General features: G+C 40.4%; 1 long non-coding RNA gene across 1 annotated transcript; it reads right to left on the minus strand.

Annotated features, from left to right (window-relative positions):
* Positions 1-8,845: 8,845 nt before the first annotated feature.
* Positions 8,846-16,134, minus strand: LOC108447018. The gene is made up of 3 exons (XR_001862376.1): positions 16,022-16,134; positions 14,815-14,886; positions 8,846-14,468 (listed from the first exon to the last, which is right to left on the minus strand). It is a non-coding gene; the product is annotated as an uncharacterized LOC108447018 (long non-coding RNA).
* Positions 16,135-16,580: the final 446 nt, after the last annotated feature.

The following is a 16,580-nucleotide window of genomic DNA, read 5'->3' on the forward strand; positions in this document are numbered from 1 at the left end:
AGTCGGGGGATCAGCACAGGTCCTGTGCCCTCCACAACGGCGTGCTGGGGCTTGGACTTCAGCTGACGTTCCTCACGGGTGTATTTATAGTAGTGGAAACTTAAATCTGATTTTTCTGGCTTTGTTGGCAAGTGCCTAGCGCAGCATTACTTCGACATAATGGCCAATATTTCCATTTTATCTGTATGTCTATTAAAAAATGGCCCTTTGAGGTTGAGCTGCCTGGATGAGAGCTGTAAGAGAGGCGGGGAGGGCCTAGAGAAATTTAACCCCGCCATTGTTTGCTGCCTCAGAGGGAGCACAATTTCTTCTTGAAAGTTACAGTTTCACTGGCACAGCTAAGGGTGAACAGTTGCAAGCTAAAAGCAGCTTCTGCCTGGCCGTGCCAATACATCCTTAAGGAGTTCTTAATCCACAAATTACTGACATTATTGTCTATAATTGCTTGTCTGTTGTGACAACACTTACTCAGAGAATGTCAGAAATGTAAACAGCAGCCAATAGCTTTTTGCAGTCCTGCCAGTACAGCACTGGGCTCTCTCTTGCACCTTCATACTGTACCAGCAAGTTCCCTTTTGACTCTGTATAAGTAAGGACTGTACACTCAAATTCTGTATTAAGCAGAACATTTTTCAAGGAAAATATCTAGCTTGTCATTTCTTTTAATACTTTTAACCAAAAAGTCAGTTTGTTCTGTAATAAAAGTTTCTCTTGCTTCAGAATGTAATTTATTAATTGTACTTCAAAGCAATAATTGACTGGGGAAAAAATCATGTCATCTTGTCACTTAAATTAGACCAACGTTTTTTTCCCCAAATTATTTTGAAACCGTTCAAATAAAACATTGTGTAGGCATTAATTAGATAAGGGATAAATTGTGCTTTACATTATTTTATAAATTCCTGAAGGAAGATTTATAGCCACAGCACCATTAGCACTACTACTAAGTACTACCAAGTAAAAAACCACACAGATGCACACACATTTTAAGAATAATAATAATTCTCACATTTGTCATCTGGGTGCTAGCCCTGAGCGTATGAATATGTATGTAAATACACAGAGAAATACAGTTTAGCCCAACAAATACCACTAAGTCACTGTCTTTTTTTCTTAAAAGAACAAAAACCTTTGAAGAGGACTTAATTCAATTTTTGCCTGCAGAGAATTCTTTCAGATGCAGCATTGTGTGAAAAAATACAATCCTACATTACTCAAAGATATAAATGAGGTTCTTCCACCGGTTCCCATGGGGACTTGTTCCCATGTCTGAGTGCCCTGCAAGGAGCATTTTCCTGCTCAGTTGGGCTTCCCCATGCTTTTGAGCAAACCATCTCCATTAGTTCTGTATATCAGGAGAGCCTCCAGTGTTCAGCAAAGATTACACAATTTATCTATATCCCTCCATAAAGTATGGGGAGATAGGGATAAGCCTCTGGAAACCAAAGAAATGTGTATAGGCTGCATAGCTGGCCTCTTGGTAGCATGGGCAAAGCCTATGCTTTGTCTTCTGCTGCCTTCCCAGGAACTACAGGCATCCAGTGCTGGAGGAGGATTGGAGGAATTGGGATCAAAACATGCTGGTGAGATCTGAATGGGTCAGATTTGGAATCTGTTTCCTCTGTTTTCCAGCTCAGCAGAGGGCTAAGCCCACCCTCCCAGGGTGACCATCTACAGGATGACCAGCCATCAAAACCCCATTGGCAGATCTTGCTTTGGAGGAGACACTATGACAAATGGGTAACACATACAGAAGCTACTAGAAAAAGTAATTAGGAATAGATTTATAGGCCAAAATAGAAAGAAAAAATCTAAAAAAAATTTTATTTAAAACCCCCAACAAACCAAACAAACAGCCAAATAAAAACCAACCAAAAAAAACCACACCAAAAACCCAACACGACCCTCCCCCCCGCGAAAAAAAAACCCAAACCACCAAAAAAGCCCCAAAACTAGCAAAACTCTCCCCATGCCTTGTGTCTTCCTTTGACAGGAGTAATGGGAGTTATTTCATAGGTGTGCATTCAGAGAAGTAGTGCAATTTGACAAAAACCTTCTGTTGGTCTTTCACATGGCAGTAGAACTGGTTCTTGACAAGGGGAGAAACTCTATGCTGCTGCCTAATGTGGTTTGATCCTGGGACTTGCAGCTCCAAGTCAGCAATGTTTCATGACCACAATTGGATTTCCATATTATTGGTGGACAGAAGAGAGGAGGATCTAACAAATAGTTCACCTTTGCAAGCATTGTAACAAAAAAATATTCCTACATAGTAACAGAACTATGATAAATACTGTGCAGTTATTTGCTTTGGCAGGGTCTGTGTTTGAGAGCTGGAGAATGCATGAAGAAACACACAACCCACTGTCATGCACATATTTAAAGTTTCCACAGCTCCATTTTAGTAAACGCGCTCTGTTAAATTAAGCAATTTCTTTCTAAGCCAAGATTATTTTTGAAAAAAAGTCTACTGAGGCCTCTGTTATGCTGTAAATGAGAAGGACAACCTGACCAGACATGGGTAGTATCTATTCCATGTCAAGAGAAAGGGCCCACCTGTGCCTTTTGCAATATTCTGTTCAGATGGCCCTCTACAGGGGTGGGCACTATTGTCTCCTGGCTTTTCCATTACACATCCTGCATCTGCAAAGGAAAGCAAAAGGCTGGAAGACAGTCTTTGCAGAGCTCCTCCAGGGTGTTGGTAGCTGGGAAGGTGCTGCCACCTTTCTTCAAGTTGCCTTGGCAACTTCCCAGCTTCTCCATGTGTATCTCATCTCTCACCTGGTCCTTCCAGGTAGGAGACCGACCAGCGCCTCTGTCTTCTACAGTAGTTTTCTCTCTACCAGTGGAAATGCCTCTTTTTTTTTACTCTTTTTTTGTTTGCTTTATAGGCCATTGTCTATTATTTTAAGCCTTTTGAAATCCTTGTCTCTCTCACAGTGCTGACAGCAATCATGCCCATAATATCTGCCATTTCACACCTTCGGGGATTTTCTTAACATACTTAAAAATGGAAACCCCTCTTGTTTTGTATCATCCTGTCTTGCCAGAACCAAATTGAGTAACCAGAGTACTCTGTTGCTAAGGCAGAACAGACTGTCTCCTTGTATCCTATGAAATATATATAACATAAGATGATAAATAATCAAATTTGTGCCATGAAACAATAATACTATGCATTCCATATTTTTCCTAAATTTTTATTTTTAAAATTACATATTTAAAGGGAAATACTGCAAGTGAAAGATAATTACATCTAGAGTATCATTTGGCTATCTTTCTCTGTGAAGAAAAGAAACCATATACTTGATATGGAACCATTACTGTTGCTAGACAGATGTTCTGTCTCAAATATGTAGAGTACAAAGGATGGAAAGTAACCTGGCAGTTTTACTCTAATAAATTAAAGTGTTAGGACAGTGTCTACAGCTTCTACAGCTTTGCCAGTCGTTTTGTTTAAACATGAGTGATGTGCATGATGTTTCTATAAGGTAAGAAACAAATGCCTTAAAGTTAATGCAAACTATATCTCTTCAGGCTCTTTTCAAACCAAATGTTGTCTGGTTTATTAAGCCACTTGTACTTCTGGGACCTCTTGCAGGAGTAGGAAGGAGGAAAAAAGCCACTTCCGCCAGGGCGTTTTCAAGAGTTATAGCATAGCAAGAGGAAGTTTCTAAAGGAAGAGCCGGATATCTGTACTGAAGTGGATTACGGCTGCACCACCAACTCAGATGGAGAGAACTGAGGCCAAGTACACATAAATGTGTGAAAACAAGCAGCATGGGGAAGAGGGAAAAGCAGCTTTAAAACTTTCAAGATGTAAATGCACTTCATGTCACTGAATTATGTCAGTGGGTAGCTGACATATCTTTACAAAGAGAGCAGGCAAAGGAAATAAATCCATAGATTCAGGAAATTAAGGCTGTCATTCATTTTAAAGCCAATTCTGTGCATTTTCTCATTCAATGCTGTCCTTCTTTAGATTTAGCAACTGTGTTCTTCCCTTTCTGAGCATTGCCCATACAAGACTATGGCACTGGGGCTGTGTCCATTTATACATCTGTCTCCTATACTGTAGGATTCTCTACTTTTACAGCTGAAGTACATTAAGACGGCAATTTCATTTACAAATACCGTTACTGCTCATATGGTTTAAATCTTATGTGTTCCAAAAGGCTGATAAAGGAACTACACATGAAAAATAAAGGGGAGAGATATTTATCTGCACGTAAAAGATCTTTCTTTATCGTATCTTTCACATCCGAAAGCACTCAGCTGATATTTTGTCCTGTTTCTGCTGTCATTGGGATCCCTGATAGGATAATTAAGCTTTCTAACACGCATTGAGGTAGGGGGTAGGGATTACACTGTCCACATTCACAGCAAAGTGCAGGAATACAAAACAAGGGAACTCAGCATATCCAGATCTGACCAACTTACTGTACATTTCCTTCCAAATCCTTTTAGAAAACTCACTGAATTAATTTGGTTTTTTGCAATGAATCAGTGAAATAAAATTTCATCAGCTCCAGAATAAATACAGTCATATTTTCTGTGGATTTAGACTGGATATTTTTGCTTCCATTAAGACTTTCATCATTGGAGCATTTGTAATCTGTCTCTTCTATATATTGCCTATTGTCACATAATGAGCAACTTCATGGTGCAACCTTTGCATCTCAGTTCTCCAACTACCTATTTCATGAAGTATAATGAATACTTAGCATCATTGAGCCTTCTTCCCTCTCTAGATCTGGGCTGAAATTGGCCAGTGAGATCAGAAATTATGACGGGAGGAGGAGAAGAAAATAATCCATTTAATATCTGTTTTCATAGCAACTAAGATTAACAAACAAAGGCAGAAAGTTGACACAAAGGCTGTCCATAAGCAAGCCCAGAGGACATGTCCCTTGCTTGTCATCTGAACCTGAACAGCTCAGGGTGCGTGACTAGTTACTTTTAAAAATGTGCTGTCAGATATTTACCCAATGTGCTAATTCATTCCTGGGCTTGACCCAGCTCTAAAATTAATGCATTTCCTTTTGCTGGGCAGTACAAGGAGTTCCAGAGTGATAATAGTATTGACTTTAAGGCGTCGACCAAGTTATCCTACAGCTGCGACAAGCGGTAGAACAAAAAGCATCAGGAGAAAATTCTAAACAGAAACCGGTAAGAGTTCCCAAGCAAAACCACAGCTAAGGTGGGCTAGACAGTCTTGAGAAATTCCCATTATTTGCTATAAATCTCACTCACTCAGTGCTGAGACATCAGTTCAAACGATTGAGCTCAGAAGGGCATTGGTATCCATTCGATCCATGGCAGCAGTAGCATGGGAGGGAGGGAGGGGATCTAGGTGTTACAGCTCCTTTGAGATAACCTTTGGCCAACAATAGACTGTCAATTAAAAACTATTGCAGAAGGCAACAGAAGAAATTTGTTTCTGCATTTAAAAGGCTAGTTTATAATCCCATTAAAATAAAGCTGGAATTAAAGGAAGAAAATAGTGGTTTCCTCTTGCAGTATGCATAACACAACTACTCTGAACTTGAGGGTAGTCAGAGAATTGTGTGAAGGCCAGATTTCCTGTGTGAAGCTGCCTAAAGACAAACAAGCATGTTTGAGTTCCCTAGATCTTCCACACCAATCAATAAATTCTAAAGAAAGATTTATTTACACAATTCAATAACTCCTTGATGAGTCACTGTGCTATTTCAACTCTTTTCCATAGACATTTAATGGTCAGATGGTATCACGTTAAAGAGGATTTTCCAGTCTAACAACTCCGTTTCACTGTATGTATTTTAAAATGTTTTTAAATGCATAGTCCAGTGTTTGAAGTACAGGATATTTCTCTAGCTGACTGGTCAGAAGCTGGTCTGATCCAGTAACAACCAACAGCCATTCCTCACCTGCAATTCTTTGGTGACTTTTATGAATTCATTGGATGTGCTCAACAGAAGTAGCTGCCACTGGGCAGGAGGCCAAGTAGCAAAAGCGTCACCTTTTGCACTAATCAGGTACCTCATTGCTGTCTGCAGTTATGACTGGCCAACCCGTTGTACACAGAAGTCCCATTAACTTTAAACTTAGCTCCTTAAAGGGCATAGCAGGGGCTAGTAGTGGCAAACATGACGCCAAAATTAAATAGCAGCAGAATTTGTCCTGCCTAGAGAAATTATTCTGTTACAAGGAAGTTCAAGCCTTCTGGTGTTACATTATCAGAGGGCTTTATCTGTTCAGCTTCCTTTAGATGCAAAATTAACACTGCCTTTGAGAGCATTATTTAATTTAAATTCACATAGTTCCAATCCCTGAATTCTGCCATCGGTTGTCCACATCCATTTGATAGATTAAAATATTAACTGGAACTCCAAGTGCAGTGTCCAAAATATAAATTCATCTCCTTAAAATTAGCTGTCAGCCAGAGGAAAACTTTCCTTCCTTGCTGTGCACTGGGAAGAGTCAATGACTGTATGTTCCCTAGGAAGCTGGTTAAACCCACAGAGCTCTTGCTGCAGTTTCCCACTTCCCTGGAGTTAGGCAGCACTCCCACACTTTGGTACCTGTGCCTCTCTCCAAGTACACAGCCATTTACTGTGGGAATGGTTCAGTTATCACAGGTAGAAAATTCAGGCTGGTAGATATGGAAGGGCGAGAAAAAAACCCCTGTCCCGCTAATGATAAGGACTCCACCTTTTGTGTAAACAAGTTAGGAGTTAGTTTGAATAGGGGAGATGCTACAGAACACATTAGCTAAAGGATAAGAACATGACATAGTTTTCCCAAGGCTCCTATCTGTGCTGCTGTAGCAGGACACACTGGACTGTGATGGTGTATTTGGTGCCTGCCCCTCTTTTCAACAAAATTCTAATCTCATTATAGGAAGGGATGGATCAGTGCATCTTGAGTTGGGGCTTTCTGACAGGAGCAAGAATTTGGTTTTAAAACACTGCTCATTTATCAGTTAGGCTTCACTAGCACTGGAAAACATGAATTACATTAAAAACTCATTATTAATGTTCAAGATTATTTTGACCCCTCCATAAATGGAGGCAGCTGTTTTGTACTTCAAAACATGCCATTTGTGGTCCTCCCTTCCTCTGTGCCATACTCTGTAGGGACGAGAGGGGGTGTTAATCTCTAATCATTAACCTCCAACATGTATTGAGTGTCACTGCTGTTGCGCTGACGCCTATTGATCCTGTCATGCCACATGCAGACCTTTCGGAGCTTGTGACTCATGCAAAGCTGGAAGAGGGCTGTGTATCTTCTTGTCTTCCTACAGAAAATGTGCTCTGAACGCCTCAAAACACCCTGGGACACAGCAAAGTGTCCAGCAAGTGTGCAACAAGTATATGTCTGGGTGTCCCCTGAAGGGAGCATAGGAGACATTACAGTTGATCTTCCTCCCAGAAGCGGGAGGAGGTGACTCTGAAGCTTGCCATGGGACTCTGCAGCTTCAAGGAAAGGTTGAAGTTTTCAAGGGATAGGAACTGCTCCCAAAGTGGTCAGATGAAGGTAAGAAAGGCTGATGGGGGATGAGAGAGAACCCTTTCCTCTACCTTCCATCCTCTGAAGGCAGTTCCTCAACACCTTCCAGGTTGTTTGGCAATGCCATGGTGCTAAGTAACATTGCGATAACTTTTTCTTTGTGGCAACAGTTTTTTGAGAAACATTTGAATGGTATCACCAAAATATAGCTAAAGTGATTGAAGCTTCAGGAAAATGCCAGAGTGGCCTGACATTTGAAGACATATCTTTTTAGGAAATAATATGCAAAGATCTGGACATTTTTCCCCTTGGTTGTTACAATATGCAACTAACAACAACTAACAAGCATGTTAGCAGTGCACTGCCACAGCTGAGCCCACATGTTAAAGCTGAGCTCTCCAAACTATCTTGGGATCTCAAGGATACAGAATTTCACGACGTGGATTTGATCACAGTGGAAAGGCTTACCGTGTAGGAAAACTCATCATTTTAATTACCATTACTGAATATATTGAAATCTACACTTTACACAAAACAATGGCATCTCTAATGATAATGCTCCAGCACCTCAGTTTCACTGCTAGCTTTATCACCCATTCCTTCTCATGCATTTTTTTTTAGTGGCTGTGTGCCCTTGTGCACACAGGAGAAGATCACATTCACACAGAAAGACTTATCTGTGAAATGCTGAGGTCATTAATCGCATGAAGCCAGCAGAGCACCACAGGAAACGTCTCCTTGCTGTAAGATGGTCTTGCTTTTGTGCAGACAAATAGAAAAAAGACTGTCCCAGCATTTTCTGATATGGAGTTCTTTGTTTTAAAGATTACATGTGAAGGAATAAGTATCCTGGCACTGGTAAGCACACCATAGCCTAGGAGCTTTTTATTTGCTAGTTATTGTTTGTTTTATAAATGCTAAAGCGAAATGACGCAAGTGCCCTTTTTGTTGTCATAGTGTTTGTTTTAGCTTTCATTGGATACAATCCAATGGTACCTTTACGTAGGCTCCTGTATAATTAAGATAGTGTGCACATTCTCTGAAAGGAAATCATTAAGAGCCTCTCATGGAGAATGCACTGATTTCCATGTCTGTGCCTTTTAAGTGGGTATAGCTCACACTCCACCAATTAACTTCTTGATAGTCCAGGCATACTTCAAACATTAATCCCGTGTTAAGCGTCCAAAGCAGCTTTCAGCTGAAAACGTTCAAGCTACTTTGCAGGCTATAATTCTCTTGCTACAAGCATGAATTTCTTATTATTCTAGTTACAAGATGTTCCCTTCTTTGGGGAAAAAAAACCCAAAACCCAACATTTTTTTTCCTCAGAAACACTTCAGAATTTTGGGGGTTTTGAGTTTTTTGTTTATTTGTTTTTTAAGTAAAACAAACCCAAAAAGCAGCTCTATAAATCCACAGAGTAATTGATAGGTGCCTTGGTTATGAATGTTAAATCAAGAAATCGAAAGAAACAGGTATGATTTTTAGAGAAGAAACTGAACAGAGGATAAAGTACAATTTCACTGTATATTTGCTCAACTGCAGTTGCAAACACAAGGCATAAACTTTCCCATTGCCTATAAATAACAACCTTCCATTGCTACAAACTCTCTGTGGCCTCTGTGTGTGTTCTCAGTAGGTGAGCTGTTCCCGGGTATCAGGCTGTCACTGCTGAGAACCTGCCAGGCTGTGGGCAGTGTAGAACCTGCTCACCTCTGAGCTCTCCTTGGGTGCTTCTGCTTTCAAACAGCCCTGTCCCCGCTACCCCTCACCATGGAAGATATTCCTCCTCTAGATCTAAGGGGGAGGTCAAGAAAACACTATCAAACTACACCGTGGTTGTGATACTAGAGAGGGAAAAGCTCTGTTACTGCTGTGCTTGCCTGCCTTTATTGTGAGCTCAAGCTGAGAATTGATTTTTCTCATCTTTAAAACCTACCCAAAAATTTAGTAGATTTCAGGGGAGATTTGACATCTAAAACTGGTTTCTTAAATAAAAACAAATAAAAACAAAACACACAGTTACTACAGGCATATTTGTAGATGATCAGTGTGCAACAGTAAAAAATGGTTATTGAAAGGCATTTGGTAAATTCTGAAATCTGCAACTGAAGACGAAACAGTAAGTGCGTTAAACCAGGAACTGCTTGACTCAACACGCTTCAGCTGAAATTGTATCAAAGTAGTTACCAAACCTGATTATACAAGGCTTCATTCCCACATGCAACTCCACCTTGCTGCCGTGGCAGTCATAGACTGATAACACCCTTTTGCTGGGTTCCACAGAGCGCATTAGCAGTTAATAAAAGCAGAGCAAAAGAGTTCACTTTTTTTTTCCCATCGCACTGCTGGTGTTAGGGAATCAATGCCCGCTGGCGAAGGGCGATGGTTCGAAAAACGCACTTTGCATCAGCTCCTCTTTCCTGTCTGGTTCCGAAGGCAGCAGAGTCAGTCTAGCACTGAGGATCTGTGCCAGCTGCAGTGACAGAGTTCAATCCACCCTTCTCATCCACTTCTGCCAGATGAAAGCTGATTTGCTTCAAAAAAAGTCCCAGGGTGCTCAGCACTAAAGATTGATAAAGCACTCCCACTTCAGAAGTCTGTCAGAAGAGGAAATTGCTCTAAATAAAGATTACTATTTTTTGCAACATCCAAACTGCAGCCACTTAAAAGTCTTTTGTGCATTAAAGTGTATCCTAATATACCAGTTCTTGAAAACCAATGCTGTGATAGCACTTACATTGTGAATACATCTATCAGCTGAGCTTACTGCTTGCTGGAAAATCAGACACTGAGCTTTCAACAGTGGGGCCATCCAGCTAAGCTCCTCTTCATCTCTAAATAGAGTGTATACGGTCTCAAAGACTGTCATTAAAACAATTGAAATAAAGTAGTGAAAAACTCCATCCGAACAAACTTCATCTCTGCCATCAAGGACATCCAAAAAATTTAATTGCAATTGTATTTCAAACTCTCCCCCACTTTTGGAAAACAGAAAACATTTCTTCCACCCCCATCCTTTGCAAAATTTCCAGGCTTCTTCTATTTAAATGAAGAAAGAAGAATGTGCAACATTTTTTCAGACCAGTCACATTATTCCAGCCTCAGGAATTTGTCTTCATATAAAGTCACCACAGCTGCAGTGCAGTACCCAAGTATTTTTTACCCTTTGCTAACACATAGGAAATGGGTAGAGAAGGGAGGTGAAAGTTAGCAATTCTCTCTTCTAAACATCACAAAAATAAGATACTGTCAAATAATCCTTGCAAAAGTATATCAAACACTGCTAGATTCTTCTACTCTTCCTTGACTGCAGCAGTTTGCTGTATAAATGGGATTTTAAGTAATTTAGCGTTTCCAAACAGTTTGCCCTGGAGAGAGCATTCTGTACTATTCCAAGCACTGCAGGGACTGTCCCCAGCAGTTTCCAAGGGATATTATGGATGCTGACACTTCAGAAGGGCTTTGGGGAGGAGTTCTTGTCCTTGGGAGTAGGCAAACTGCACTCTTGGAACAAGCAGGGACAAAAAGACACCTCAGAGCTCTGGACACCTTCCTCACAGGGCTTGCTTCTTCTGAATTTTAAGGTATTTGATAAGCACTAACAAACCTGTCAGTTATACAGATTCACAATCTATTTTCCCACAATGAATTAATCCAAAAGGAAGGAAGAAGGAAGAAATAAAGCAAAGTCCCTTTAAGATTGGTGCAACATTCGCCCACTCAGACAATGGATATGGGCAGAAATCTGGAAAATCTCCCCAGGCTGGTCAGAAGACCAGATTTGCTGACACCTGGGACCAGAGCTGCTGCCAGTGCCCACACTCCTGCCCAAGACACTATGTGCAAATCTAAATGGGGGCACTGGCAGCAGCTCTGGTCCCAGGTGTCAGCAAATCTGGTCTTCTGACCACAAACACTGAAGGCTTTGAAAGGAGAAAGCAACTGGTTTTAAATACCTGAAAAGTTGTGCCAGAAGAAAAGAGGATGATGCTCAAAATTCACCAATTTTTTTCTTTTTATCACAAGCCAAAACATTGCCATCAACCTGTATTATTTGAGAAATACAGTTCTCTTTGTTCTCTTTGATTAGCTATTTCCATTAATAAAAAAATTTCATTGGCAAATCTTCAGCAATGAATTGCTTAAACTGTGAAGTCGGATGCACACTCTTTAGCAAATGTGTTTAACTTAGCTTCTTATTATCTCATGGTAGTAAAAAAAAGTGAAAATACAGAAAAAAACTTATTCATCCAAAAGTATTGCTCATGTAAGCATTATGGGGTAGTTCTAGTCACACAGTTTACAGTATTAAGTAGAAATTAACTAATTATCATTTTCCTGGTAAGTTTGGAGAATTAATTTACATAATCCACTCATGCAGCCATTTTCTTCCCAGGTGGAAGATGCTTTGTGACTCATGGACTGGCAGCACAGCTGCTTTTTGTCTTGTTGTGTGATCTGCCTTGGACATAAAGTAGTTGTTGGAGCAACAGGCACAGCTGCACGGTGTCTGAATGCTCCCACCGTGAACTCCAGAGCTGTCTGACAGTTATGCAGTAGAAAAAACACAGAACACAAAAATCTTTGGCACAGGGCAAGTCCATCAGCCCACAGGCTAGAGAGCAGGTTGGACACCACTCCTGACAGTGTGTGAAAGCATCTGCAAATGGATATTCTTGAATCTCCAACTTCTTCTGCAACAGCTCTTTGGAAATTTTTAAAGTAAACTCTTTTTAGTTTGGCATTTTAGGCCAAAGGCAAGCAGTTGATATTGTGGGGTCTTTGTGAAGATTAGCTGGTGGTCACATCCAAGAGTCATTAAATTGCAGTTCTGCCATGAGCAAACCTCTACACCTCTACCTGCACCTATGAGAAATAGCTGCCCTGCCAAGTGGGAGTTGCACTTACTTTCTTTCACATTTTAGGCTATACAGTCCAAACATTTTCTTTTGGTTTGGTGATAGGACACCAGAGACCTCCATACAGGAAGAACATTGGAATATTCTTCATTTTATGCATGGCCTTCTTTTCCTAGCAGGACTTTTTATGGGGAAAAAAACCCCAACAAACAAGCCTGAAGTGGATTAATTTTGTAAGTTCAGATTTCTGAGTGTTTACAGCTAGTTCCTGTGTTTGTACTGGTGATGGTTCCATTATGGGCTCAATATAGGGCATGCACCATCCAGTGATCAGGAGATCACAGCATCCTGACAGGCAGGCAGACAAACACCTCATGTTTTATAACTGAGGAGGTGAAATGTCCCAAGAGCATAAAACTGGGTTTCTGAGCTAAATCTCCCTTGATGGCTACTCTTATACCTTCAACCTCTGAAAGTCCCTCCAACGCAGACAAATCCAAAAATACCTCATGCTGTGTGTAGCACCTGCTGGGCACAAGGACAGCATCTCTGTGGCTGCCCAAACCAAGATAAAAACATCATCAAAATGTGCAGCTAGGAGAAAGGGAGCAGAGGACATTTTCCACTACTGTTCTGGAAACAGGGTCTTAAGACTGCCAGTGCTATTAGTGCTCCATCAATCACTGATATCACTGTGGGCTCATTTTACTAAAAAGTATCTTCGAGAACAAACGAACCCTCCTTCCTTTTGCTTGTTTACCCAGATGAAATATTACACAATAAAATATTAAGTGTACTGGGGTAGTAAGAACAGAACCATATACTCAGGAAAAGATGATACGGTATTAAAAGGAAAACTCCAGCCTTTTCTTGCATCCTGAAGGAAAGAATGATAGAATTGGGTTTTAATTATTAACTTGGATTAGCTATCACAATACCTGAGAAACTGCCATATGGAACATATTCCAGTATAGTTTATATTTTTAATGGCCTTGAGCCTTCCAAGAAACAAAATCTGTGTTACATAAACTGATATCAAAGGGGCCTTGCTTTTCCTTCCCCTAGAGCTACAAAGACATCAGCTATGCAAGAGCCATTAATGTGCAGTTAATGTGTCCAGTAAAATTTTTAGTGAAACATACTGTGGTTACTTGAAATAAGTGTTTGGAAGGAATAAGATTATAGTAGTGGGAGACTTGAAAAAGAAATTCTAGCTATGTTACCCTTCCACTTTTATTTGTTCTTGACAAAGTTCCTGCTGTGATTATGGCTGTGCCTTAGACCAGAGTGTGAAGGATGCAAGGCATGAAGAACTGTGCTATTCAGCCCTTTAACTATTCAACTCAGCCATCCCTAAAAAAAACCACTAGTAATATCCATGAAAAGATGACATAGACACCTCCTTTATATTTTGCACAGATAGAAGAAGTAAGAACTAGAACCAATGGAAGTGACATGAACAACAGTGGCATTACCTTACAGTCTCTATGAGGCAGTATCAAATTTCCATCACTATTGTTCAGATTATTTTGTTCTGGAGACACAATTTTTGGTGCTTGTAAACATATTTTTCCTTCCGCTAAGTTGTTAAAAATAATAGTACATATTTATATGAAAGCACCAGGATTAAAATAGCTCAAGCTGATTTCCTGTTTCTCCAAAAAGAAGTGTGTACGGGCAAACCAAGACAGGGTTTCCAGAAGTGCTTGTGAAAAGTTAAAGGTCAGTGTCCTCTGATTTTGAGAGAGAGACAGGTTTGAGAAGAGAGAAAGGAGAGCACAAGTGAAATGATTCTTCAGGTTGTGGCCTGGCTGCAGGAGATCTGCTTTCAAACCTTCTTCCATATTACTTCAGTAAAACAAGCAAGGACCTACCACAGGCACGGAGAGGCCAGGTATGCAGTCACACATGCAGTGTTGGTTAGTGGAAGTGCACAGCGGATGAAGCGGATCCAAACTCCAGCTGCTGAGCTCTGGGCTAGTGAATGTGCAGAGCCATAGGGAACAGCGTGGCTCTGTGCCTTTCAGTCACTTACAGCACTAACAAATGCAAGAGCTCACTGTTTCTTCAACCTCTTTTTGCTTGCAAAAGGACAACGTTCCTCACGATTTTTCTCTGCAAAGCAAGTAAAGGCATTTCAGAAAAAAACCCAGCTGAAATGGATGTTGCAGAATATGCAAATATCATGATAGGATTGACTCTAAGAAAGGCTCGTTGTGTACCAAATGCATCCTGTGTGAGGCCAATGTTAGCCTTTGAATGACGGCATACAGTGAATTCATTGACAGGCTCAGCAGCCCACACTTCTTTCTGAATAATCACAATCTGAGAAAAAGCTCAGATGGTACATAGCAGTAATCCTCAAAGGTTCACACACTTGCACATGTGCACAGGAACACACAGTGGCAAAAAAATCTCCAACAGAATAGCCTGGCTTTTCTTTTTTCCAGAGAGCTCTTACCTCTTCATAACCCAGACACTTCTCAGGGCTCTCCACCCTCTCCTCTTAAGAAAGCGTCTGAATCAGTTCAACCTAGAGTGGAAGCGGGGGGGAATAAGGGAGAAAATCCCATGTAATTTTGGCATTTGAATAAATATGAACATAGTTTCTGCTGTTTCGTTTCTATCAGATTTGGCTTCTCTGTTGGTTGGGTGGTTTTAACAGCTGTTTATTTGCACACAGTTGTGCAAGTTTTTTTACAGTCTGTTAAGTTAGACTTGAGACGACAGCATGTGGTTCCCTTCAGACATAACTAACTTAAAATAACAAAGCCCAAAAATTCCTTCTTAAGAAGCTCAAGGCCTTTTGTTTAAAGTTTGAAAAGAATTAGGATCCTGTAATTCCAGGCGTTGTTATGAAACAGCTGAAAAGTTTCCTTCATATTACCTGGCTGGATGCACTCTGTAGCTGTATCCCACTGCAGAACCGCCAAAAAAGTCATCTTGCTCTGTGTGTGCTGGTTGCAGAGAAAATTCTGGCTACAAATGTATTACAGCTGCGTGTAGCACACCTTAGAGGAGGGGTGAGTGCACGAAAACTAGTAACTGAAGCATGATGGCTTTAAGAAAAAGACAAACCAACCACCAAACAATTGAATAACAGGATATCTTTCCTACTTTCATGGCCCCCTGCTCTCACAGTTTAAGGAAGTGTCAAAACTGCAAGAAAATGCAATTTTACTTATCTTAAGCACAGCAAAGAGAGAAATGCCACAGAGGTGACAGCAATAAAACAAACATTTTCTCAGAAGACCAAAATGTAGTCCCTGAAGGGCTTTGCTGTAGCTAAAGGTTGAGAACAGGATGCACAGGAGTCAGCAATGAACTGTTACAGCCAAGTGCCAACCAGAAAAAGAAAACAACTGAGACGAGAGATACATGCAGGAGTGACAAGAGTTTTTGCTATAACAAAGGGCAACTTCATCCTGTGTAGGTGATAGAACAATAGTCTTTGAGATGCTTTGATTTAGTAAATAGTTCTTTGATAGGCAAGCTGCGTTTAGGGTGCTCAAGTGTGGCCAGGCACTAAGAGGGACACGGATGCATTAAGTACTGCTCCTTTTCCTGGGAGAATAAATCAGCTTGAAGATAGCAAGTGGCAGAGTAAGAACAAGCACTTCTGAGAAGTCTGACAAGCAAAAGATCAAAAGGCCTCTGCTTCAACTTACTGTTTCCCTTTAATGGCTGTAGGCTGAATGTATGATTCCCAATCATGCTATTTTTACCCCCATGTATGGGCATTACATCTCTTCTCTTCAATCCAGGCCTTTGGAGTTTTTCCCAGCACTGTGAAGGAACAGAGTATATTACACTTTTTGCATTTAGCTACTGTAGGTTCAAGTCAAATATGTCTAATTCTTAATAATGGATACCTTGAACCTGCAAGCAAGCTGCTTAAAAATTACTTTGGTTACATGGAAAACCAGTAAATACTAATACTAATAATAATACTAATACTAATACAAAGGGCAAATTGGGGTCCATACCATATTTGTGTTCTAACAGATTGTTGGAGGAACACAAAACATGAGAATTTGATCCTGTAGCTTGCACAGAATATTAAAAACATTTGCTTTTTGAAGAGTGAACTTGTAGTTTGATAACGCAAGGAAGGGAATTTCAGCTGAGTTGTCCAGTAGCTTCTAATTGAAAGAAGAGATACAGCTTATAGGAAACTCCAATTACAATGAAGTACTGATAAAAAGGAGCTGTTATATTATTTTCTTG

The sequence above is a fragment of the Corvus brachyrhynchos genome, unplaced genomic scaffold, assembly GCF_000691975.1.
Source record: "Corvus brachyrhynchos isolate BGI_N302 unplaced genomic scaffold, ASM69197v1 scaffold255, whole genome shotgun sequence".
Classification (NCBI taxonomy): Eukaryota; Metazoa; Chordata; class Aves; order Passeriformes; family Corvidae; genus Corvus; species Corvus brachyrhynchos.